We start from the raw sequence: 26694 nt of genomic DNA, 5'->3' as shown, positions 1-26694 counted from the left end.
ATCTTTTTGGATTGTATTTAATGGTTGCTCTAATGTTTACAATATGTGTTCCTAAAATAAAAAATCTCAATCTACAGAAAGAGAACAGTGTACTACTTCAACTGGCTCACTTAAAAAGGCATAAAAAAAAAAAGAAAAAAGTTATAAAAATTAGAGTGGGAGGAAATATAACTTATTTACAAATGGCTTAATTATGTACATGGACACTCATTAGGAATCTAAGTTAAAATTACTAGATCTAGTGATTATTTTCTACCTTTTCGTAGGACTTATCTGTATACTGGAAATGGTGATTTACACATTGCATACATTTGCTTTCATATTTTTATATATTTAAGGGGGACATATGTATATACAAACACACACACACACGCACGTACATATATATCTATACATATATATGTACGTGTGTGTGTGTGTATCTTTATACTTTTAGAGTGTAGAGTTTTGTTCTAGTAGATAGTTAAGGTTGCCACTGGATCCTTTTTATCCTATAAGGCTTGATTTTATTTCTAAACTAGATATATTTTCTTTCTAACTTCAGTCCTAATCTGTAACATTTACTTATTGTCCTTTCTCCTAAAGCATGACCTTTCTAAAGTCTTAACTGAATTTCTTAGATGCTTCGTGAGGTCTCTCCATTCTGGATGGTCTAGAGTTCCAGCATTTTTCCAAAATGCCTAACCATCTTTCTCTCAATCTCAGTCTCACAGCAGCTGTTCTCTGTAATGTTTTGTGAAGTCTTCCATGGAATGTACACAGGACCATACAGAACTCTGTACAAAATGCCATCCCCCAACCCCAATCAACTCCATCTTCTCCAGCACTCTGATCTACAAATTTTAACAAATTAAGTAGTTCCAAACTGTCATATTTGCCTTCATAATTCAGTGAGGCCATGTACTCTGGGCACCACCTAGCCCTGGCAGAAAGCCAGTTGAGCATGTATTTCACTTCATCATTTCCTGTTCTCTTAGTGAGCAAAGGTCTGTGCTGCCTGTTGTGCCTGATGTTAGTAGCTTCATATTTTGCCCAATTCTACTGTTATTTTTTAATGAGTGGGCATATCCGGCACTAATTACTCTTTAATGGCTGAAGATGGATACTCCATGTCCATCAAACAAATTTTTAACTTAAAGAAATATTTTTTTTCTGTCTTACCTAGTTCTTGAGGGCAGGATCTATATTTATCTTCATCAATAATTTTTCTCCAGAACCTACAAAAAAAGTAAAGCATCATATAAAGCACATTCTCTCTGAATACTTAATAAATGTACTAAAATAAGATCATTAAAAATATACCTGGGAATACATGTACTTTAAATTAATATAATATTGATAAAATTTCCAGTTAACAAAATATAATTTTTTCTCTATTGTAACCAAAAAGTAAGAACGCAAAGCAACGAGGAGCATCTGCTAGGGTTTAGGCTCCCAAAGTAATCTCAGACAGTAGATACCAAAGTGATCTAATTGGAGACAAATAATATATGAGCCTAGAAATTGAGAAAATCAGCAGTCCAAAGTGTAAGATATCATAAAAGAAAATATACATTGAGCATTCGATCAGATGACTTCATTTGTAAATATTTTTAATTGAATATGGACATTTATTTTTCTGTACAAGTCAAATTATAGGGCTGACTTTTAGTGAATGGAACCGTATATGTATTACAGAAATTTGAAATGTTAAAAAAATAAAGGACGAAAAAAAGTCACTGATATTATCAAATCATTAGGGTTCTCCTGAGAAACAAAACCAGTAGGAACTATAATATACATACACATATTGTATATGCTATTATATATGTATATGTGTACATATATGTGTATTTGTGTATATAAAAAAGATTTGTTATCAGGAATATTGGCCCACACAATCACGGAGGCTGAGAAGTTTCATAATCTTGAGTCTGCAAGTTGAAGACCCAAGACAGTTGGTGGTGTAGTTAGGTCTATGAGCCACAGAATCTGTCTCACATCCACACTGGAAGGCCCATTTGCTTCACTAGTTCACCAATTCAAATACTAATCTTGTCCAGGAACACCCTTAGACATGCCCAGAAATAATGTTTAACCAGATATCTGGGCAACCTTTACCCCAGTCAAGTTGACACATAAAATCAACTATCATGTTATTTCTATTTCTTCATACGTTTCTTCAAGAAGTAGTTATTTTCTTAATCTTGTTTATTACCTTTTGTAATCATTCAAATGGATTGTCACTATCCAAGATGTTAGCTACTATCCAAGATGTTGGCAATAAAATATCCACTCTGATGTTAAAACAGTCACCTAATTATGTGTTAATTTATAAACGAATACCTAAAGGATTAAATTGTTTGAACTTCTTTTCAGATATCTTGTCCAGTGTGAAAGCCGGTTATCAATGATCCACCCACAACACTGCCACCTGGTGACAGAAACCAGAATGAAAGGTACTATGCCCTTAGGATAAAGCGGCCTGTCTCTTAGGAGTGCTCTCTCAAGGGCTATATCTTCAGGATGTTCAAGCAATTTAGAACATTCTGTGACTGACAGGAATTTAATTTTAAGGGAGACTGTATTCTCTGGAAGAAATTTCTAAAATTATGTTAGGGTCCTGCTGGAGGTGGATTTCTGAGACTATTTCCAGTTCCAATGGAGAACTGAAATATTAATTAGTAGACCCTAAGATCATATAACTTCTGTACAGGATCCACAGAGATGCATTAAGGGGAAGTCAGAGAATTAATACATGAAAGTTAGCTTTGGACTTCCACCAGGCAAATATATTTGGTTCTGAGCAATTGAACTGATTCTAAGCATTGAGTCTAGAACTCTGTTGTAAATAGAGACTAAATTCTTAATATAATGCCAAATATTAGTCTAATGTAACATAATTTCTTGGTTTTTAACATAAACTTAAAGGGAAGATATAAGAAAATGTGGTATCTGGAGTCACTGGCTGAATCATTTTTAAAAATATTAATGGTTAAAGTGCCATATTGGAAAATATATGTCACATGCCATTATTTCACACATGCATTTAGATTTATACTTTAAAATGTTTTTAATCTAAATAATGGAAGCATTATTTAAATAGGCTTCTCAAATTTAGATGCTAAGTATTTAAAGTTAGCACAAAAATAATCCCTATGATTTATTAATATTCCTTCAAAGTTTTAAACAAAATATATCAATATGTGTTATCTTTTCAGGGTCAAAATAATTTTGCAAATAAGATTTTTTGTCTTAAAAATATTTAATTTCCATATAAATGATTGTCAGAAATATATAGATTGATTTGATTATTATCCTCATGAAGACAAAAACTGGTTAGATACAATACTTGGTATAAGAAAATAGTTAATTTTTAAAATGTGTGACTAACAGCCATATCTCATTTATAAATATATATAATTTTTTTCCTATTTGATTTCTTACAAAATGCTCTCTCAATTTAAGGAATTTATGGCTCACTTTTTAACTATTAGCTGGCTGACTAAATAATGAAACATCCAAAAACATTTAAAATCGCATAATCTAGATTCTCTAACAGAATAGTATGAGTGAAAAGCTGGGTGCACTGCAAATTAATGTCTCCCAATGGTATGAATGTCACGTATAGAGCAGAGCATTATGCAAATAACTTAAAAGAAGGAAATTCAAATAAAAAATGTGTCCAAATGGTACAAAATGGAAGAGAACTACTGCTGTTATATCCGCAGGTTTAGTTTCACAGTACGCTTTCAGGTTTATATAATATATGTATCTTCTTAATACTTTCTACAACGCTTTATGTGTCTCAAAAAACCATAATGCAATAGAACCAAGTATTTACTCTTACAACAGTACATTCCTTTTATTAAAATGTGGACTACAAAAAACTTTAATAATATGACTTAAAATACTATAGTATAATCTCTGTTTTGCATGTTCTTATTATTCACTCATTGATGCCTCTTGTCCATTCATTATCAAAAAGTTTAGTTTTGTTTTAAGCTGTACTCATAACTTTACAAAAGAGTTATAAGGATATGGTCTTTACCTTCTGATATAAAGCTTATGATGATTCATTACTCCCAAAATTAATTTTTTCCATAGTCATTTATCGTCATCAAGTTTCTATTATGTGGCAGATTAGTCGTGTCATGGCAATTGCTGCATCATCTATAGATTGACTTCTCAAAGACAAGAAATGCATTTTCTCAAGGTCACATTATCTCCCAGATATTTAAAACAGCACCACTCTATCCAGTAGATATTTATACACAAAGAAATGATTTCGTTTGTTTTAAAACGTATTTATTGAGATGGACGGAGAGAAAATAAAGTCTTTTTACTTAAAAGTTGTTTTGCGTTGTATAGAATTCTGAGTCTCATTTATAATGGAACCATAATGTGCCCTCAAATGATAAGTTCATGTCTGGGGGTCAGGATTACGGTGGAAGCCATCCAGGCCTTGACTGCCCTGGCAGTCGTTCTTTCTACTTCAGTGATACAGGGGTAACATGTCAGCCCCAAAGTACAGCCCTAGTAGTGATCTCTTTTGGCTCCCTTATTCCCTATGACACAAATCTACTCTACTTGCACTAAAAAGCAAATTATTTTCTGTTTCATGAGTCACCTTGTACCAGAAACTCAGTCAAAAGAAAAAATAATGGTTATGAGTGCAAACTGAAATTAATGTGGAACATAGGAGTGTCACTTAAGCTGGATGGACAAGAACTAATAATGATATAAGTAGTTGTAGTTACTGAATATAATCAAGAGAATAAATATTAACTGAGAAATATCATGACTCTAAAATGATAAAGAGCCACTGTCCTTGAAGAGACATTTTAAACAAGTATAAGACTCCATTTTTGTTTGTTTAAAGTGGTCTAGCCAGCTTAGTTGATTAGAACATATATTAAAAACAAAGATTGTGCATATAGTTTTTTACTTTGGTAGACAATTTGGATGAAGCTGTAATGCTAGTCAGATATTTTCTAAGGAAGATACTTTCATAACGGGAGAAAACAAACAAAAATAATATCATCAATGTCTATTCTGTTATCTATGTTTTAAAAAGCACTGATGTTGTGGACTGAATTGTGCACCCTCCATTCATATGCTGAAGCCATAACCCCAAACATGACTATATTTGGAGATAAGGTCTATAAGAAGATGATAATTGTTAACTGAAGTCATAGGGATGGGGCCTTAATCCAATAGGACTAGTGTCCTTATAAGAAAAGAATTAGAACCAGAGATCTTTCCACATGCACACAAGAAAGGCTATGTGAGGACATAGTGAGAGGGAGGCTGTCTGCAAGGCAGAAGAAGAACCCTTATCAGACACTAAGCCTTATGGCATCTTGATCTTGATCTTTGACTTGCAGTCTCCAGAAGAGTGAGAAAATACATTTCTGTTGTTTAAGCCATCCAGTCTGTGAAATTTATTATAGTAGCCTAATCTGTCTAATACAGCTGTTGCATTTATTTTGAGATAATAATAAAGCAAAGTGGTTAACTATTACTGTTATCCTAAAACTGGAGGCAAATAAATTAAGGGTCAGGAAGGTTGAGTGATTTGCTTTAAATCACCTAGGTAAAACATGATGGATTTATGATTCAACACTATTTCTTTTCATATAGAAAGTTTTATATTTTACCTATTGGCCCAATAAATCACCAAGAGTAGAAAATAGCCGTATTGGATTCAACATTAGCATTTTCATACATGAGAGAAAAGAAATATTTTGTAAGTAACTTTTTCTTGAAATCAGAAGAAAATAAAACTACCAAAAGGCAAGCAATATAGTTAATCAGTCAACAGTCTAAACATTGGGGGGATAATAAAAATGTGAAATCATCATAAAAATGATATAGATATGAACATTATTTATTTCACTGTGTTTAAATAGGAAAATCATCGCTATATGTCTTTTTGAAGTAATTGCTAAACGTGATGAATCCATTTTGACCTGCAAGTCTAAGATATAAAATAAATGTCTAACATCTCCATACTTTCCAAAAGATATTTCCATATTAATTCGTAAATCCAAAATATGTCTGTATCAGTTTCAGTGTCATCTGAATTCTCCTTTTAGGATATTTCATTTTACATTTCTCTGCACATGGCTAATTACTGGGGGGATACTGTGCTTTTCAAATTCATGTTGGCAACATTTATTAACCTCCAAATGCTTGAATTACTCCTAAAAATTACATAGATGTGATCTTTATAGGGAATATTATTTCTCATAACTACACCCCCATGAGTCCTATTTTTGAAGGAATCACTCAGTGTAAGGAGAAGAGTAGTTAGGACAGAAACTGTTTAAAGAACACAGTTCTGTTACCATGGTAACTATAACCTCACCAGGCTCAATCCAGAGTTTATATGGAGGCAATATAATTCTGCCACTGATTTTCCTTTTCAGTTTAATTTTCTTTAAAAATAATGAAAACCACTACAGAATAAGTTAATAAGAAATACATTTGCTCTTTGTATTATCCTGGAGGGGCATTCTATATACAAGAATATACAAATTAAAAGTTATTTTACACATCACACCATCAAAACAAGTAATAACTAATGTTAACAGCCAGCCCATCTCTCTCTAATGGTACAGTATCCTTAGTGCTTATATTTTGAAACTGTACTTTTAAGATAAGAAGTTAGTTTCAATAGTAACATGAGCAAAATATTATTCATGATATAGAGAAATTAATCATTTACCCTATGCACAGTCTTATGTCTTTAATGTGACATAAAATAATATCGAAAGCAGATAAATTCACTTAAAGAAATCAGTATTTTCATTGTTATGTTTTAATTATCTGATGCTAAATAAATTCCAGCTAGATTTGGAAGTATGTAGCTGATAATTTTCAAAAAAGCAATGATACAAAATAATTCAAATGTAATGTACTAGAAAATTTGAGGGACTCTGTTTGTGAAGGAGATAGGACAATCAGAAGTAAGAGAAGAGCAGATATAAATATTTTGAACAATTGAGAGAAAATGTTTAGTGTGATGGTGCATTTGTAATACAACATATACTAGTTCTAAATGGTATTTTACAGCAACAATTAGCTTTGAAAAGAGAAAATAACAACAAGTCAGGAAATGTTTCCATATTTGCATTTACTACTTTATTTGGTTTTTAAATATAGTATTTGTTATCTGAATTATAATTACATAATCCCATATATCTTTTGACCAGAACTGTGAAAAATGCATCCACCCATTTTCGCACTCAGAAAGATTGTTAATAACATGCAAGTTCATGCAGTTAATCTGTTATAAATACTCCAGCATATGTGAAAAATTCTAACAAAATAATTTATATTGGGTATAGAGTCTGTTTTAAAAAGACGTGCTAATCAAATTTCATTTATTTACTCTTTCTGTGTTTATTTCTCAGGATGGCAATGGGATGAACACCAGGCTATGACATGGGTGTGCCATCTGTATCATTAAATCACATTTTGGACAGAATTTAAATACACAACTTTTATTTTTATTCCCAGAAACTTTGTCATAAAACCATAAATGGCCGGTGGATTTAACTTATGTGGGCATGTGAAGGGAAAGGCCTTTCTTTAGTACTGTTAGAGTGTTGGGTATGAATGCAGATTAGACTTTTCTTATTGAGCAGATTTATATTCTACCCCCACTTTACACCTACAGCAACCAATATGTATTTTTTGTATAAATAATATACAGATTTGAAATAATTTCTGTCCTGCCTACCAGTCACAAGCTCAGACAGTAATTCTTTACATACATATTATATGTATGTATTAATATGTAATATTAATTTTTACAAAATTAATATTCAGAAATCAGTTGTATTTTTATACACCAATAACAAACTATCAAAAAGAGAAATTAAGAAAACATACCATTTACAATTGCATGAAAAATAAATAAATAAAATATCTAGGAATAAATTTCACCAAGGAGGTAAAAAATCTATACTAGACAAATTATAAAATATTAAAGAAAGAAATGGAAGAAGAAACAAATAAATGGAAGCATATACCATGCTCATGGATAGGGAGATTCAATATAGTTAAAATGTCTGTACTACCCAAAGCAATCAATAGATTCAATGCAATTCTTATCAAAATACCATTGGCATTTTCTAGAGAACAAGAATGAATAATCCAAAAATTTATATGGAACCATAAAAGATTCTGAATAGCCACAGCAATCTTGAGAAAGAAGAACAAAGCTACTACCTGATATAAAATTATACTACAAGGTCACAGTAATCAAAGCATCATGGTAGTGGCATAAAAACAGATATATAGATCAATGGAACAGAATAGGAGCCCAGAAATAAACCCACGCCAATATGGTCATTTATGACAAAGGAAGCAAGAATATACAATAGAGTAAAGATAGTCTAGTCAATATATGATACTGGAAAAACTGAAAAGATACATGTAAAAAAATGAAACCATCTCTTATTTCACATAATAAACTCAAAATGGATTAAAGAATTTAAAGTAATATCAAAAACCATGAAACTCCTAGAAGAAAACACAGGTAGTATACTCTCTGGCACTGCTCTTAGTAATAATTTTTTTCTTATAGATTTCCTTGGGCAAGAAAAACAAAAAAAGAAATAAAGAAATGAGGCTATATCAAACTAAAAGTTTTTGAACAGCAAAGGAAACATCAACAAAACAGAAAACAACCTACTAAATGGGAGAAGTTATTCACTAATGATATATCTTCTAAGGGGTTAATATCCAAAATTTATAAAGAACTCATACAACTCAACACCAAAGAACAAACAATCTTATTAAAAAATGGGCAGAGGACCTGAATAGATTTCTCCAAAGAGGACCTACAGATGGCCAATAGAAATATGGAAAGATGTTCAATTTTACTACTCATCAGAAAAATGCAAATTAAAACCACAGTGAGATATCACCTCACACCTGTCAGAATGACTATCTTCAATTGGTATTGCCAGCTCACTTTATCCATAACTGATATCAGAGAAAGAAGTTACAAATACACAAAGAAAGGCTAAAATAAACCCTGTGATATTGGATTACATTTGGAAACATCAGTTTGAACTCATATTTTATAGATAGGTAGAGAGATAGATGGACAGACAGATTGAAAATTATACAGATATGTGGATATACACAGGCTATGCTACAAACATATATTTCCTAGTTCTGTTTGCTGAGTGGTCCAAGAAGCAACAAGGTTGTGAGAGGCAAGAAAAGACTGATGACTGTCACAGTCCAGAGAAACTAAGGTGACATAGATGACTAAATGCAACGTGGTATCCTTAATTGGATCCTGGAACAGAAAAAGTATATAGTGAAAAACTGATGAAGTCGAAATAAAGCCTGGAGTTTAATAAAAAAGTACGGTGCCAGTGTTAATCTCTTAGTTGACAAATGTAGCATCGTTATGTATTACTATTAGGGAAAGCTAGGTCAAAGATATATGAGAACTGTTCTATTGTGGCAATCTTTCTATAAATATGAAAATATCCGCCCCCCCCAAAAAAAAACTTTAAAACACAGGAGAATAATCCTTGAGTCGCTTCAAAACTCATTTTCCATGCAGTCTATATTTTGTATATTATAAAAGCATATGGATACAAAAGATTTTTTAAAAAGAAATTATCTTTAAAATTAACAAATAATTTTGGCATTAAGATAACATACGGGTTTGGTTTTAGGTTTTATGTGTTTTTGTTGTTATCAAAGGATTATAGTTATGGTCAACTATATGGAGATGAGCCTTTCTATTGTTCTATAACTTCAAGCGCTAATGTTGGACTTCTCTTACTTCATATCAAACCAGGAATCCTGTGAAATCTAGATTTTTTTAAACACCATCACATTTTGGGGTGATCCACAGTACTTTAGAGCCTCCTTTCTATTTCTCATCTATAATATTCTTGACAACTTCTTTTGGAAGTGTAGACAATTCTCCTTAACTCTTAGGCTGAAACACCACATTCCTAAAGCATGCCCTTTAATGACCTCGGACAAATGAGACACTAGTGTTGGGACTTAACCGCAAAGTACGTAGAGTCTTTAGATGATTAGAAATGTGGCAAAAATGTTCCAGTGAAATTAAAGGTGGTCTAAGAAGAAAAATGAGTGTCTGTAGGTGCAGAACACACAAAAGTGCAGACTAATAGTAGCCTCAGTAGATTTTTTCAGAGGAGAATACACAGTGACAGCACTGCCAGCCTCCTTTTCTAATCTGGTCAATCTGAGTTCAGGTTCCTTAGACAGCTTCTAAAAGTCTGGTCAGCAACAAGAAGGAAGGAAAATGCTACTTTCCAAAAAAAATTTTATGCATTCTATAGATTTCAGCAACTTACTTTAATTCATGTTAATACTCATAATCAACAAATCAACAATCACATTTCTCTAATGTATATTAATCATGGAGTTACAGATGAAATTTATATGATTTAAAACTTCATTTTGTTTAGTCTTATCAAACACGGTTGCTCTATCTTTCTAAAAAGAAACCACCATCACTATTTATCTTTTCTCTTGATCAAGTGTTTCTAGGTGGATGACTGTTGTACTTTCCATTATAACTATTTACTTGAAAAGAGCTCTCATCAATAAATATGAGTCACATTGGCCAACTGGCTACATATCCATATCAAAAATAAAGGTTCCGCAGATTCCTAATGAAGAATGAATTTTTCTAAAGTTTATTTCTTAATAATTATTACCCACATACACATCTTTTCTCTTAAGCAGGAGAGAACATAATCACAAAAGAAATGTGAAGAAAAACAAACTTATTTTTTGTGCCCATCTCTGAAGAAAAAAGAGATATGATTTTAAGACAGATTTTAATAATTTAGAATATTTCCTTATGAAGTAATCAGGAAAAATTAATCTGGTAGACTGTCAATTATTTTGATTATAGTTCTGAGTTCCATCAAAGCATTAAGCAATTAGTATTTAAAACAATTATGTTAATTTAAGTGAAAAAACTACAGCAATTAATGACTCTTCCTATGGATTTCTATGTAGCCAGCAAGATATTCCTGCAATTTAGGTCAGGATGAATCTTTGTATCATATATTTTAGTTAATTGTGGTAGAATTTTTATATTTTCTGAAATGTTATTCAGTATTTTTCTTAAATAACTTAATATATTAAAAAATTTGTTTACATTTTGGAAACTTCAGATAGAACTTTAGAGTAGGAATGCCCGAACCAACCATTTTATAAAAGTAATCCAATGACCCAACAAATCCTTTCACAGCTATATACTCTAGAGACTCTTACATATGCCCATCAGGAGACTAATACATTAAAAGAAAAATAAACTGTATGGCTTCACAAATCTTACAAATATGTTCTATCTGGAAATAAAAAGTCAGCCCTAGAACTTTCCACAGAGTATGAAGCTATTTTTATAATGACTAAACATAAGCAAAACTAATATATTATTTAATAGATACATAGATGAAAAAATCATTAAAGAGAAAAGCAAGAAACTTATGAAAAGTAACATATTAGTGGTTGTTTGGAATGATACTTAAATGGTGACACCATGGGGCATAGAAAAACCATAGAAATAATTTTAATTAAAAAGAGTACTGTTTTTTGTTTTGTGCTCTATAGGTTTCATGGCTTAAGTATATGTTATACATGTTTTTGTATATTTCAAATATTTTGTCAAAAGTGTATTTTTTCAAAAAGCCGTTATTCATCGGATTTTCTATTCTAAATATGCTGGGCTATTGAACAGAACAGTATTTGACCCGCATAAAAATATACAAATTCTTCTTATGATCTCAGAGTTTTTAAAAGGATTTCCATTATCTTCTCTACTTAAGGGGGTTAGAATATTGAGCGTACTTGTTCCCTCACAGGAGAAGAGCTACTTGTTGCTAAAACTATTATGATTTCTGTTGATATCAATAGTGTCATCTACCTGTTCACTCAGATCAAGTTCTAATACATTCTAACATCCCCTTAGGAAGGAAGAAATGACCATGCATATGCCAATGACTTAGGCTTGCCAAATACCCAGGACTGGCTACCTTTGGGGACCCTCCACCCACTATTGAGTTATTTAGTTTTTAAAGAATTGCTATTTATTGATTTTCTATTCCCTGTCCTGGGTCTCTCAATTACCCTTCAGCAGTTTTCCTACTAAATTGTATCTGATTCCATCCAGGTGATATTCGGACAGAAAAAAATAAATACTTATAAGGGGAAATATCATTTCTAAAAGATCTCCTAACTTATTAAAATAAAAAAGGAATTGCAATATAAAAGTAGACCAGACTGTCCATACTGGCATAACATGTATTAATCAGGAAGGATAATGGACAACTTTCAACCTGACACTGCAGTTTTATATGACATTGTTGCTTGTTCAACATTTCCACTGAGGTATACGTATTCATATATGAGCAATTTAATTATAATGTCATTGAGCACAGTATAGCTGAAATTAACTACACTTATCTTTTGAAAAGCTTTGTCTGGCAAAACCTGAATAATTTTACACACTTGAGATATCAGATATGGATAAAGTGAGCTGGCAATACCAATTTTCTTTTGCAGGAATTTTGAACCTTTACTCCTCTATTTAGTCTTTAAATATATAAAAGACCACTTCAGTTACCTAGCAGCTGTCACTGCACAGAAGATACTTTTCATCTAACCCTGAATTTTAAAATATTTAATAACCAAAAAGATTGCTGGAAAAGATTGAAGGCCTCAAATATATAAAATGAATCTTTAGAAAAATATTTATTCTAGCTTACTATAAAGACTACATAAATCCACCAATGCTGGTATATATCCTAGAATTCCAAATCATTATAGTTTCCTGACATTTTTAAGTAATATAGAATACTCTACTTCACCACGATGAAGATCTTCATTACTAGATCTAGTACAGGAATACATAGAATGTTTCCTTATTTTTTATGTTTTTGGTTTTTTTATAACCAAATTACCATTCCTGTGCAATTCAGTTCAGGTGGTGGTTTCCAGAACATTGAGAACCTTGACTTTCTGAAGCATAATGTTTGTGTAGTAATTAGAAGAAAATAGACAAAACTGATGTTTGGAGTCAGAGAACGGTTTTGAATATCAGGGACTTTGGATAAATATGCTGAAATATGAATATCTGTTTAAAAACATGTAAACACCACCAAGATATCTAAAGAGGGTGTGCTTTTCACACATACCATAAAAATCAAGGAATAAAAATTTATTTAAAAATATTACTAAGGACCTCAGCTATTAATATATTTCCCTTACACTATCCCTAGGCACATTGGCTCCATCTTCATGGTTGTTCCCTTAAGGAATCAAGATGGCTGCTTCAATTTGATACATCATTTTCCTACAAATCAAGCAGAAGTGGAAGGGTGACATCTGCTACATCACTCCAATTTTATCAAGACATTTACAACTTTCCCACAAATTCCCAGTAGACTTATATCTCATTAACCAAAGTTGCCACAGAGCTACAGCTACTAAAATGGTAGCTTCCAAATGAATATGTACTAAGGTATTATAAGTACACCAAATATAATTTGTGACCTATTTTTAGTTAAAGGCTTTTGGTTGAAATGGAATTTGTGTAGACAAATAGTAATGATTCTCAGGGACTCAAGAAAATATTTAAGCAAGTGAAAATCAGATCTAGAACTGAGAGTAAGGAATAATAATCAGACAGCAGAGCAGCTGTTTTTTTTTTTTTTTTTTTTTATGGCAATGATAACTTGTTATGGAAATGGCCACAGAAGAGAGAAGGAAGTGACAATTACCAGCTGTTAATTTTAAAAGTATGGGCAAATAAAAAGCTTGACTGTTTAATATCTCTAAAGTTTGAGATTCACTAATTTTGAGACTTACTTAAGTAGTTTTAAGAAAAACAGGAAAGTTACAAAGGAAGAGTCTATAGGAAATGATGACAGTTAAGGATGAAAAGCTTATCTTGTAAGGGTATCCCAGTTTATACACTCTTCCTGAAACGTAGAACTGGATCTTGGGGCGAGTGATGCAGTCCAATCAGCCAGATGAACACAAATAGTAGGTGAATATGTGGCAGTATATAAGTTCACCAATGAAGAAAGTATAAAAAACATGTAAGAAATTAGGTAAAAACCATTCTTGACATTCTAGTTTGTAGGTGGTCATTGGTAGCAGAAAAGCAAAGATTAAAAACAGAGAGAAGGTAGACCCTTTGTGCAAAATTAAGTAAAGATTTATCACACACCTGTCCTATGTCTAATATCATGCTAAGGGTTAGGCATGCCACAAAAGGATACGGTTTCTATCCTATAGTAAGTTGCCACTTAGTGGAAAAACTAATAATTAAATAGGCAATGACAACATAGAAAGATACAGGCCATAATCTCAAACATATGGTGATCACTTGAAGGGAGATTCACTCAGATATAGAGGCATTAGAGAAGAAAAGTTTGTGGACCTAGATAGTATCTTTGTTAAAAAACATATATTTATGTATATTTGATTATATATATAATACATACATATATTATGTAATATATGTAATTTATATATATTTATAAATTTATATGTAAATTACATTTATATATAATTTATAGAAAATCAAATTCATGAAGGTTTTAGAGTAATGTGAATATTAATTTGTATATGTATACCATAATTTCTTTACTTATTTATTTGTCGATGGACACTTAGGTAATTTCCATATCTTGGCTATTATGAATTATGGCACAATGAACATGGGAGTGGAGAGAGCTCTTCAAGATCCTGATTTCAATTCTTTTGAATATACGCCCAGAAGAGGAACTGCTGGATCATACGTGAGTTCTCTTTTTAATTTTTAAAGGAAACTCCAATACTGTTTTCCCTAGTACTGCACTACTATACATTCTCACCAACAGTGAACATGGGCTCCAATTTCTCCACATTCTTATTGACACTCGTAATGTTTTAATTTTTTATTTTGTTTATATCTAATGCATGAAAGAGTTATTTGAATAAACAAAGACTATTACAAAAAAGAGTAATATTAAGAAGATTGTGTCAACTGACAGAGGTGCCAAGAGAATGAGGACTTAATGGTACATTTATAACTGTAAATGAACCTAGAACCTAGAACCTTAATATTACTCTTTACCAAAAAAGAGTAATATTAAGAAGATTGTGTCAACTGACAGAGGTGCCAAGAGAATGAGGACTTAATGGTACATTTATAACTGTAAATGAACCTAGAAGCTCAATGATATTCCTCAAGGAAGCATTTATGATTTGCTGCAAGGGGAGGAGGGCATAGTGCAGAAAATATCGAGGACTGTGTGGATAGCAGGGACACTTAGCAAATACAGAGTATTCTTTTGAGAAACCTGTTGTTGAAGAGAAGAAAAAGATAAAGATAAAAATAATGATTAGTATGGAGGCTAAGAATAGTTTATAATTTTAGGTGCAAGTAACGATTGTTTTGGTTATTTAACATACTTAATGTATTTCCAAAAATTATGTATGCAAGTCTATATTGCTAGTTTCTTACTTCTTTATGAAATTTAAAGTCTCAAGTAACGGAAGCAATATCCATTTTTTTTTTTTAACTTTTTGAAATAATGAAATCAATGCTATTTAGCAAAATAGGACACATTGCAGAAACATTGTTTAAGGTAAGTCTGTATTTCTGACAGTGTTTCTGTGTACAGTGAGATTCACACAAGTACATAAGTTAAATAATCAGTGATTTAACAAAGGTTTAAGTGATAACACTCTCAAATAGTATTAGGTAAAATGGTACAGAACTTGGAGCCTAAGCTTGGCTAGAATAGACACACCCAATAGCTGCCCTGGTAGCTTGAGAGTAACCTACATGTAAACAATATTACATTTGCTCCAAGTAATACAAACAAATTAGTTTGAAGCTTTTTTCCTTTGCTTCTTTTTAAAATTCTGGTAGTTTAATGAGTCAGGCTGTTTTTATAAAGTCTGAAATGAATGTGTGTGTGTGTGTGTGTGTGTGTGTGAGGAGGTGGTAATGGTGCGTGAGTTGGTGCAACATGCAAAGCCACCTGGCACGTGTTTTAGAGCTGTCTGTCACTGATAAAGGCTTCAATACATAACTCATAATGCACTTTAATAGAGTTGTGCAAAACTATTACGTCTTGAATGACAAAGAAGTGCAGAAGTTATAAAATAAAAAGTAATTTAAAAATGTTTCTTACTTTCACTAATTTGATACTTCCAGGAAAATGTTACCTGCAATACGTGAAGTTTCTACCTGATTGCCGCCCTGCCTCCAAGACTCCATTAACTTAATCAAATCATTGTAACTTGGTGCTTGCCAACTTCATTATCATGTATTATGTAGTTGTCTTTTAAATTCATTAGACAGAAACATTCCATTTAAAGCACATTAGTTTCTCCACTCTTCTGAAATCTTTAGCCAGAGGTGGAAATTTATAAGGTCTAATGCAGTATCTAAAAAGAAAGACATTTGATTTGGGATTTCGTATTGGTAACAGCTGAGGAAGCAGTTTTACCTATGAAATTAACAAAGCTTATTCTTTAGAGCCCTTCACTTATTCCTGCATCTAGTTTTATATTTATAGTTTTATTCTTTTAATTAAAGCAGCATTTCTCTCCAGGGGCACTATTAGCACTTTCAGATAGAAAGTCCTTGTTATGGGGGCCGTCTTGTGCATTGTAAGCTATTTAGTAGCATCTACACCGTCCACCCACTAGAATCCAGTAGCTGTCACAATAAAAAAATATCCAGATAGTTCCAAAATGTCCTCTAGGGGCATGGGGATGATCCCCTTTTGAGAATCACAGACTTAAAGCCTCCCCTTCTCACAAACTACATAAGCTTTAGCCACACAAAACCTGCATCTGCTCTGGAGAGCAGTTATTTAAAGATGTATCACAGAAGGCATAATATTACTTTAGTTTTAACCCAGAATATTATGTGTGAATGAGTTTTTTTTTTTTTTAATTCATACAATTTTGTGACTTTTACCTAGAAAAGTGTCTTAGAAGTTTTTTTGTTTTAACTTGTGACAGGCTTGCTAACTTAAAAATGGTACAGTTTTAAATAAACTCCATTTAATTAAATAGCATCCTTTATACAGAGAATGTAGTAAAAATGATTATGGACTGTGAATTCAGAATATGTATACCACTTTATGTGTTAAGTGCAATGAAGAGTGTGACCAGAAGTAGATACTTCTATAATTGATGAAATTAGATATAAAATACTAGGCCCTTTGTGCTATGCAATAAACTTTCTTCCACAAATTGAAAACTTTATGAAGAAATGTAAAACTCTGAACCTAATAGCGCATTGCTATCAATGCATTCAGTAGCAATGTAAGATTTTTTTTTCCCCTTCTTGAGAATTCATTAATATCTAGAGGTTCATAAAGCAACATCATATGTGGAAGCACAATTCCAAAAAAAAAAATCTGCTGATAAAGAGACCTTTCTATGCATAGGGACTCCCTCCTTTATACCATTTTAATGTTTGTAGTAGTATTTTTTTCTGTCTAAAAAACACATAGCCATTTGGAGATGGAATAAATGGTATGAGATAAAAATGCAAACTATGACAAGATAAAATAACTAAATTATTTGCTTCTGAAATCACTGTCAATTTAAGTTAGGGTTTATAAGTTTTGTTACTATCTCTACAAATAGTAAAGTATCACTTTCAAATAAATATATAAATTTAAATATATTTGCTGTTTAATTAAATAACTAATATAACTTTGTAATAGCAAGTGTAAACAACTACATCTGATAAATATACACTATTTGTTTTAGATTTTCTAATTTCTCTTTCAATGTAACCTATAATTCTTTTAACCTAAAATATCCATAAGTCTTTTAAGATATCCGATTTGGGTACAATACATTGATTCCTAATATAATTGGATTAAAATAAAAATGTCATTAGTTTAAAAAGGAAATGTAATCACAACAGCTGATTAATGATATTGTATTAATATCATTAGCAAGTATGAAATTGCTATCTAGATGTCTCTCAATAAACATATTTCTTGATATCAAAGGAAGGAATTCATGATACTCAAAGGTGAAAAATTATTTTTTTCCACACAGAATAGATTCATATATGAACACTGCATTTAGGAAAAAGACCAAGGCAAAAGGTGTGTAGTGTGTGCGTGTGTGTGTGTGTGTGTGTGTGCGTGTGTGTGAGAGAGAGAGAATGAGAGAGAGAGAGAGAGTCAGAGAGACAGAGACAGACACATAAAGGGAGAGAGACAGAGAAAGACAGAGAGAGAGAGAAGAACAAAGCATTTGGGGTATTTGGGTGAAACATATTTTCCAGATCAGGGATTCTTGATCTTGACTTCACTGGCCTCTAGAGTCCTAGAAGTTATGAAAAACTCTAGAGAAAAGAGTGTCTAAGTGGTCATGAATACTTTTCTAAGAGGAGTACTCTGAAGTGTTTTCCCCCACCAGCTGCCAAAAATATAAAGATTCAGTTGTCTAAAGATTAAATATAGCTTATAATTAACTGCTTTTGGTTCATAGTTAACTTTGATAGAGACAGTCTTTAGTGAGATAGAGGGCAAAAATGTCTACCTAATTATTGTAGTCCATAAGGGCTTAACTACTACACAATTAATTGACTAATTGGTATGTCTCTGAATCTAATGTAATTTTGTTCCAAATAATTTAGAGAATGATTCCTCAAAACTTGTCATTATTCCATGTGCTCTGCAATAACACAAAGATATCATTTATGTTCAACAGTAATAAATAATAATGGCTCACACTTATTGGTAACTTACTCTATGCTCAACACTGAGCTTAGTGCTTTCCATGAGATGTAATGTCTCTTTTAATCTTTTTAACAATCTAGTAAAGTAGAACTATTATTATATGTATTTCACTGATTGGAAAACTTAAGCTTAAAGGGATTAATTGATTTCTTAGAGTTCAAGGTACTACCATATGAAAAGTAGCATGTTTTAAGTTTGGGTACTTGCAAGTCCTACAGTGCTGTGACTGATTTCTCCACCACTACTATATAAGTTAATATATATTGAACTACTAGGTAAAATGAGGTTAATGAAAGAGAACCATAAACAATATATTTAAATTTATATTAGCCAATGTGCAACAACTTTTCCCCGACACTCAACCATGCAAATAATTTCATCCTTCCAGACTTCGCAGCCAAAAGTAGCAGCAAAGTTTCTCTACAAACCTGCACCAGAGGAATTTTCAAGTTATTGGGCAGGATTCAAAGGAAGTTACATACTAATCACTGATCAATTGGCATGATTGCCTTTAACGTGTCTGAAGCAGACAAGAAAAGCATTGTAACATAATTGACATTTTTTTCAACTTTACCCAGTGAAGGATTGGTTTCAAAGCACATCCCAAACAAATGCTTGCTCTTTACAAAAAAAAAGAAGGCTTAAATGATCCACCCTTCCTTTGCAGAAAGCGCCAGAAGAATGTAGAAATAAATGTCCCAGGTCACCAAAATCTCAGAATATAGATATACACCCAAGTTGTTACACACAAAAACACACCAAAGTTGCTAAGAGATTATACTTTAATTGTTCTCACCACAAAAAAAAAAATATGTAAAGTGATAGAGGTGTTACTGAATGTTATGGCGGTAATTAAATTGCAGTATACAAATATATCAAATCAACATGTTGTACACCTTAAACTTATACAATATTATATGCCAATTATCTCATTAATAATAATAATAAAAACAATTCCAAGCAAGTAGTTTCTCTTTAAGAAGACTGCCTTGATTCAGCTTATTTTTTCTATGCATGTCACTACCTGAACATAATCATACTTTATCTCAATTCGAATTCACATAATCTAAGTAAAATCTGTGTGAAGTAGATGTTCTTTATTACATACACACGAAAACTAAGGTTTAAGAATATCAAAACACTTACTCAAATCCTATTTTCCTGATGCCATCTTATGTTTTTATTATCTTTTCTAGCTTATCCTAAATTTTAACATGGCCATCCAGACAATGGATCTTAATATAATCTAGTGTTTAATAATGTAAATTGAATCATATAATTTCAAAGTTCAATATGAGATAGAGAACATATAAACTGGATGGATAAAAAAAAGGACAAAATCACCTGAATACTAAATTAAGATTTCTATAATCCATAAGCTATGTTTTTAGAGACATATAAAATCTGTCAAAATGAACATACAAAAAATTGACTTATTTTACACTATTTCAAGAAGCAAACCTTAGGACAATAAATGAACTCAATGGGGAAACATAGTTCTGTAAGAATTTTCTAGCAGCCAAATAGAAATTACTTTTCTTGTGAAATTACTTTTAGATACCCACAGACTGCTGATGTTCAAGCAGAGAGACTCTGCCTTGGAAGACAGGATGTGCAATCAACTTTAGTGTCAAGTATTTTATTCTACTGGATAATATTTTCATTTATACTCAACTTAGATGTCCTTTGAATCACTTTGCCATTATTCTAATTCAATAAAATGTAAGCAAATGTTGTGTTCACATTTTAGAAATGCCAATACAAAGAATATTCTATATATATATGGATATTAGAATGCAAATTATCCCTCATATCAAGGAATCCAGTTAGAATTTTAATGTTTTCATGTAAATAGTGTAAAATTATTAATCAAACATTTTTGGTTTGGGCATGAAATACTTTTGACCCTGGTTCATCATCCTACTTCAATGTTTTTAAATTCTCAAATCAGGTGTTACTGGATGAAGACTTCTATCACCCCCTCTACTAATTATTATTAATATTGGAGGTGATCACTTCTTCAACAAGGCCACTTCTCCATTGTAATTATTTACTTCCATATTTACTTTATTTAAAAAATAATATACTCCATGGAGAAGAAAATAAGAAGTCATTTCTTATTGGTCTTTATTTTCAACTGCCTAGTATATTCTTCAAGTACTGGGTGTCAAAAAGCACTTATAAACAAATTAATGATTGCTTCAGTAAAAATTATTTAATATTATTATGCAACATAGCAACTACATATGAATGTAATAAGGTGTTTATATTAATATTTCATAAAGCTACGCAATGAATTATTAATCTATTTAAAAAGAAATTGAGAAATTATCAGTTTTTGAAGAAAATGTAGAAAGAAATTGAGACAGGAGGCAGGAAACTTTAACTTACATCCTTTTTTTTAATCACTTAAGAATTCTGAGTCTTTGTTTCCTTCAACTTTATAGTGAGCTTATGCTATGCCTGTATGTTATTCACAGATACCCTTTAAATTAGCATTGTATATTACCTTTAAGCACTGAAATTACCTGATTAAAATTTCAACAAACAGATTTAAAGTCTCTCTGATTATAACAGAGCATGGTATTTCTAGAGTGGAGATATGATTTTAAGAGGCCCCATATGCTAGAAAATCTATTTTAAGTGTTAAGATCCAGGGAATAAGGCATGTTTACTTTATTAATTATTTCCATAATGTTAAAAATCATATTAGAAAACTTAACACATTAAGAAATAACTGCCTTTAAAAATTATGAAGAAAGGAGTTCCTCTTTTCTTTTTCATCTGCATGCTGTAAACATTAATTCAAAATATGGGTATAATATGTATACCTAATAGCCACTATAGGACCAAATTAAAATGAGTCACATGTCAAAGACAAAATGGAGACAGTGAAGCCAAATAAAGGAAACAAACCTTACAGGAATTTATAGCTTTTCTCAGAAATTAGCTACTATACAAGCCATTCCAGAAATACCAACGCTATCTCTGGACTTTCTTGTTCCCCTACTAAGCTACCCTGATACAAATGAGACCATTAGACAACCAACCAATCAGCTGAAAAAGTCAAATAACATCCATATTTATCTTATAAAAATCCTTTAGTCTGTGAGTAACTCCAGACTCATCGCCCCCTTAGCCTTGAGTTTTCCAGCTTGCAATAGTTTTCCATCTTTCTACTTTGTTTTATTCAATATGTGGAGTTTGGTTTTGGACATACATAAGCACAGGTTCAAAGATCTCAAAGGACCTTATTGACAAAATGTATCACAACAGGTTCAAACAAGCTGTTACAATGCAATGGGATAAAATCTCTGTCAATATTGATTTATACAACTGTAAGGACTATTAAAGAACAAAATATGGCATTGTTTGAGAAAAGAGGCTTCGGAACCATTTAGAAAAATAGGTTTTTGAGTGTGCTAACCTTTTGATTTCCCCAGGCTACTTTTCCACCTGGGTCCTGCACGTGATTGCAACCACTAGCCTGCTGTCCAGCCTCCATCTATCCCTGTTCCTTTCTCACAGGCTAACCGCCACCTCCATATTGACAAGTGCCAGTCACAGCATCCTGTTGCTACTTTTTCCCCTGATGGGATATTGCACAATTGGTATTTGCTATTTGTTATTATCAGGAATCAAAAGCTTCGGTTTACTCCTAAATTTTCCCCTTCAAATGCAAGTTTCTATATCTGTTACTAGTTGAGCCATCAAATGGCTAGAGTGTTAACAATCCTATAAATTCTCTCAAAACATTTTTAAAGTCATCGGTCCTACTCCATTTTGACTAATGTGTTTAATGGTGATATTTAAATTAAGTGTGTATAAGTAAAATTATAAAATAAAAACTGTCCATGTAAAAACAAAAGAACAAAACAGGGCAGTATTTTGAAAATTCTTTATTGGGTTACCTATCACCAAAATAATAGTAAATAGCAAACATTTTTAACAGTGTTTACTATAATAGTGTAGATCTGTGCTAAGTTTGCATTTCTATACCTTATTGAGCAGATATCACCATTCAAAAAAGGGTAGGGAGGTCGATTTTTACAGTAAACAAAGTTGAGAAAAGATAATAAGGGTTTGTGTTTTGACAACCTCAGTAGCTTTAATTATACTTCAGAATGTATCTTCTTTAGTTCAGATTTTTAACTTTGTGGCTAACTGAAGCACAGCTGAAGGAAAAATAACCTCCATGTGGAAGAAAAAGATTTTCTTTTACACATTCTAAATTTATAAATAGGTTTAAAGATAGAGCTCTTAAATAAGAATATGTTTTTTTTTTAATTTGAGGAATATAATTTCAAAATACTTTTAATTGTCCTAAATAAATTTCCTGATTCAAGCTATCCAAAGGTAAATATTTCCCAAAGACCAGAATTAAAGTGCAAGATATTTCTAGGCAAGTTTGTCAATTTAGATTGACTTATAGATGTTTCAAAATTACATAATATGAATTGATAATTGAGTGTTCTGATTCTACAGAAACAATGATTTAGAATTAAGTCATTGTTTTACATTTTAGAAGCTGTTGTGCTTACTTGCAGGTGTGGCATAGATTACCCCACCCCAAACTGGTTGTGATGTTGCAACTAATGACAGTACACAGACGAAGAGGGTAGGGAAAGGCTACTCTTACCTAACTAGGCTTTCTGGGGAAGAGCCGAGAAGGCTTCCAAGAAGGTCTGAAAGTGGCTTGAGAGCAGAGAAAGAAAAGTAACTAGTTTTATTGTGGTTAGGGGATAGGTGTTCCTCCACGCTGGCTAAGGGTATAACGAAGCTAAAGTCAACATGTTGGCCTGGTTGAATTCTCGTCCTGAGGCTCTAGGGAAAGTCTGTTTTCATGCTCATTCTTATTTTTGGCATTATTGACTATTACGTCAAAGGATAAACTAACCCACTTAAGTCAAAACGTTTTATAAGATAATCTCTGCACAAGATAGATACTTTCTCTTTTACTGCAGTTCAAATTCTATTTTCTTGCGGTTGTGGGACTAAGGTCTCCATTTCCTGGCTACCTGTTACCAGATGTCACTCTCAGCTCCTTGGGGCCTTCTTCATGTCTTGACACGCGGCCCCTTCCATCCTTAAGTCAGTATCATGGCTCAGCATCCATCTTGTATTTCAAATGTATGACTTCTTTGATCAGTAAAATAAACTCTGCTGTTAAAGGGCTCATGTGATTAGATCAGACTTACCCAGATAATCTCCATATTACAAAATGAACTGTGTCACGTAATATAACCTAATCGTGATAGTAAAATCCATCATATGCACTGTCCTGGAGATTATGCAGAATGTTTACACTGGGCAAGGGTGGGAAATCTCAGAGGCCTTTTTAGAATTCTGCTTATTTCTAATGTCCTCATCCTATATCCTTACAATTCAGAATACGTTCACCAACTCCCAATGTTTCCAAGGTTCTCATCCATCATAAAAGCATTAGTTTAGAGTACAAAACAATTTTCATTTAAATCTCTTCCTCTCCAAAAGTCAACAATTTCATTTTCTAAATTAACTCAGAAGCAGATGAGGTATGTGGAGTTGTTGGAAAATGTAGTTGTAGTTAATGAAATAGGGGGAAAAAAAATATATATATATACACATCCATATATACATGTATATGTACACACACATACATATACATGCATATACACCAAACACGCATACACACGCACAGGAGAATTTATTCCTTTTTCCTTCCTGCATGACTGCTTGAGCAGGAACATTGATCTTCGGTCTCTGTGCTTCCAGCTCTCTTTCTTAGGCCTTCGGTCTTGGACTGAAGGACATCACTGTGTTTTCTGGGTCTTCAGCTTATAGATGGCAGATTGTAGGACTTCTCAGCCTCCATAATTGTGTGAGACAATTCCTTATAATAAATCTTTTCCTATACATGTCTTCTTGATTCTACTTCTCTAGAGAACCTTGACTAATACAGCCTCCTAACTGCAGCTATCAAAAGATTCTCATTTCCAAGCTAGCCTACGGTTCATTCTCCATAAATTCATTAAGATTACCATTTAATAGTTCATGTAACTTTTTAGCTCCAACAGTTTTTGCTTCATGTACTCCTGGATCTTGAACGTGTCTCTCTAAATGCTCCAAATCTGGAAAGCCAGATTTGGGGATGGTGGCTTGCCCTGTAACCTCAATATTCTAAGAATCCAAGAAAAATATATATTTGCAGTTTATCCAACTTTCTCTTCTTTTAAAAAGTTGGTAGTGATGACTTCTAAGATCTTTACATATTAGAGGTAAATCTGAAAGTTCCATTATTTTTCTTAATAAATCCTCTTATTATAGCTCTATATGAAATCCAAAATATATAAAGATTATGAATGCATATCTCAATGAATAATTCAAAGTAATTATATTTGTTTAAATGTGATCTAGATAAAGTTAGGGAATTTAAAGTTCCTCAGAGATAACCTCAGTGCCCCACCAAATCACTATTCCATCATTTCTCTTCAAAGGTAACCATAATACTACAACCTTTGCATAGTGCTGCTTACTTTTGTAATTTATATAAGTGGCATTGTTTACCATTTATTATTTTGTGTCTGGCTCTTTCATTTATTCATTTTGAGATTTATGCATGTTGTCGTATGTAGCAATATGTTATTTGATACACATGTACTTTGACATTATTTAGGGATATGATTGCTAGGTCAGTTACATGAATATTTTATTTTACTGAATAATGCCAATCAGCTTTCCAAAGTAGTTGCACAAATTTACATATTTAATACATTTCATTGCATGTGTTATATGAATTTAAAACAATTAACTTCTTTTGCTGTATAGAGAAGATGAAAAATTATATATGTTAATTCATTATAATTACATTTTTTAAAGTTTTACTGAATCAAGTTTTAACATCCCGTACAGAGGATTTCTCATTTAGAATAGATAACCATCTGCAATTATGACTACATGAAGGTTGTGGGGATGTTGTGAAAATGATATGATTTTAAGTCATTTATATATTCCCTTATATATCATTCAACCTCAATTATTCATCCCTGGTTATGAATCATTATTTTCCACTAATTAACTAGGATTTGTACCTCTTTTATTGTCATAGCAAATTTATTTTTTAAAAGTTTCCTATTTGTATTATTAGGTTTAAAATATTACTATAATATTGTTTTACTTACTTTGACATGCTTATAGGCTGAGGTTAACCTCTTACATTTAAATACTTTCAACCGATGGCTCTTGGTGCCAATTCAATGCCAACAGGAATCCCCAGTTTGGGGTACAGTGAAAGGAGAGACTTTATTCAGTGCAAACAGTTCAACTGTGATATACCACAGCTGCAGAACAGCTCAACAATGTCACATCTGAATTATGAAACAGCACAGCTATTAGGCAGTCCTGGGTGTGAGGAGGCCCACGGGCAAGAGAGGCCCCTCTCCAGCTACTTAGCTCTGCTCCACTCCACTCTGGTCTGGTCAGCCTAGACAACTTCACTCTGGCCCACAAAGACAGGACAGCTCTGCTCAGCTCTGCTCCAGTGAGACACCTTCCCTGTTTCAGCCCCAGACAGAGAAATGCAGTCCTCCTTAGAAAGGGAAAGTGAGCTTCTCAGCCAGGGGTGAGCTGATTTATATAGAGAGAAATCCCCATCCCTGGTTCCTGATTGATCCATTCTAATGCAAATGAGAACTCCAAATCTTTCCAGTTGGTTGGACTGGAATTGCTGAGTGGTTGGTGGAGATGTTAATGAGGACATAGCTGCACAGTTCCCATGGGACTGAGAAATTCTCAGTCCTATTGGTTGAAATACGATTCCACGTACAATGGCTAGCTCAGACAGCAGGAACAGCGCAGGCAGGCAGTTTGGTGCAGGCCTCTCTCTGAAGCGCAGCTGGCTTCAGAGGCCCCTGTTTAGCAACAGTGGCTAGACTCCTTTTTTTTT

At 32.5% G+C, this 26694-nt stretch overlaps 1 protein-coding gene across 1 annotated transcript in view; it reads right to left on the bottom strand.

Moving 5' to 3' along the window:
- Positions 1-1151: 1151 nt before the first annotated feature.
- The window catches only part of LOC120598844 (uncharacterized), a 199679-nt gene continuing 174136 nt past the window's right edge, over positions 1152-26694 (bottom strand). The window contains exon 6 of the mRNA XM_039857914.1: positions 1152-1217. The gene's annotated coding sequence lies outside the window, so the exon portion shown is untranslated. The remainder of the gene's footprint in view (positions 1218-26694) is intronic.

This window comes from Pteropus medius, unplaced genomic scaffold (genome assembly GCF_902729225.1).
Source record: "Pteropus medius unplaced genomic scaffold, Ma_sr-lr_union100, whole genome shotgun sequence".
NCBI classification, from domain to species: Eukaryota; Metazoa; Chordata; class Mammalia; order Chiroptera; family Pteropodidae; genus Pteropus; species Pteropus medius.
Note: the sequence above shows the minus strand (reverse complement) of the source record. Positions and strands in the feature narration are given on the sequence as shown.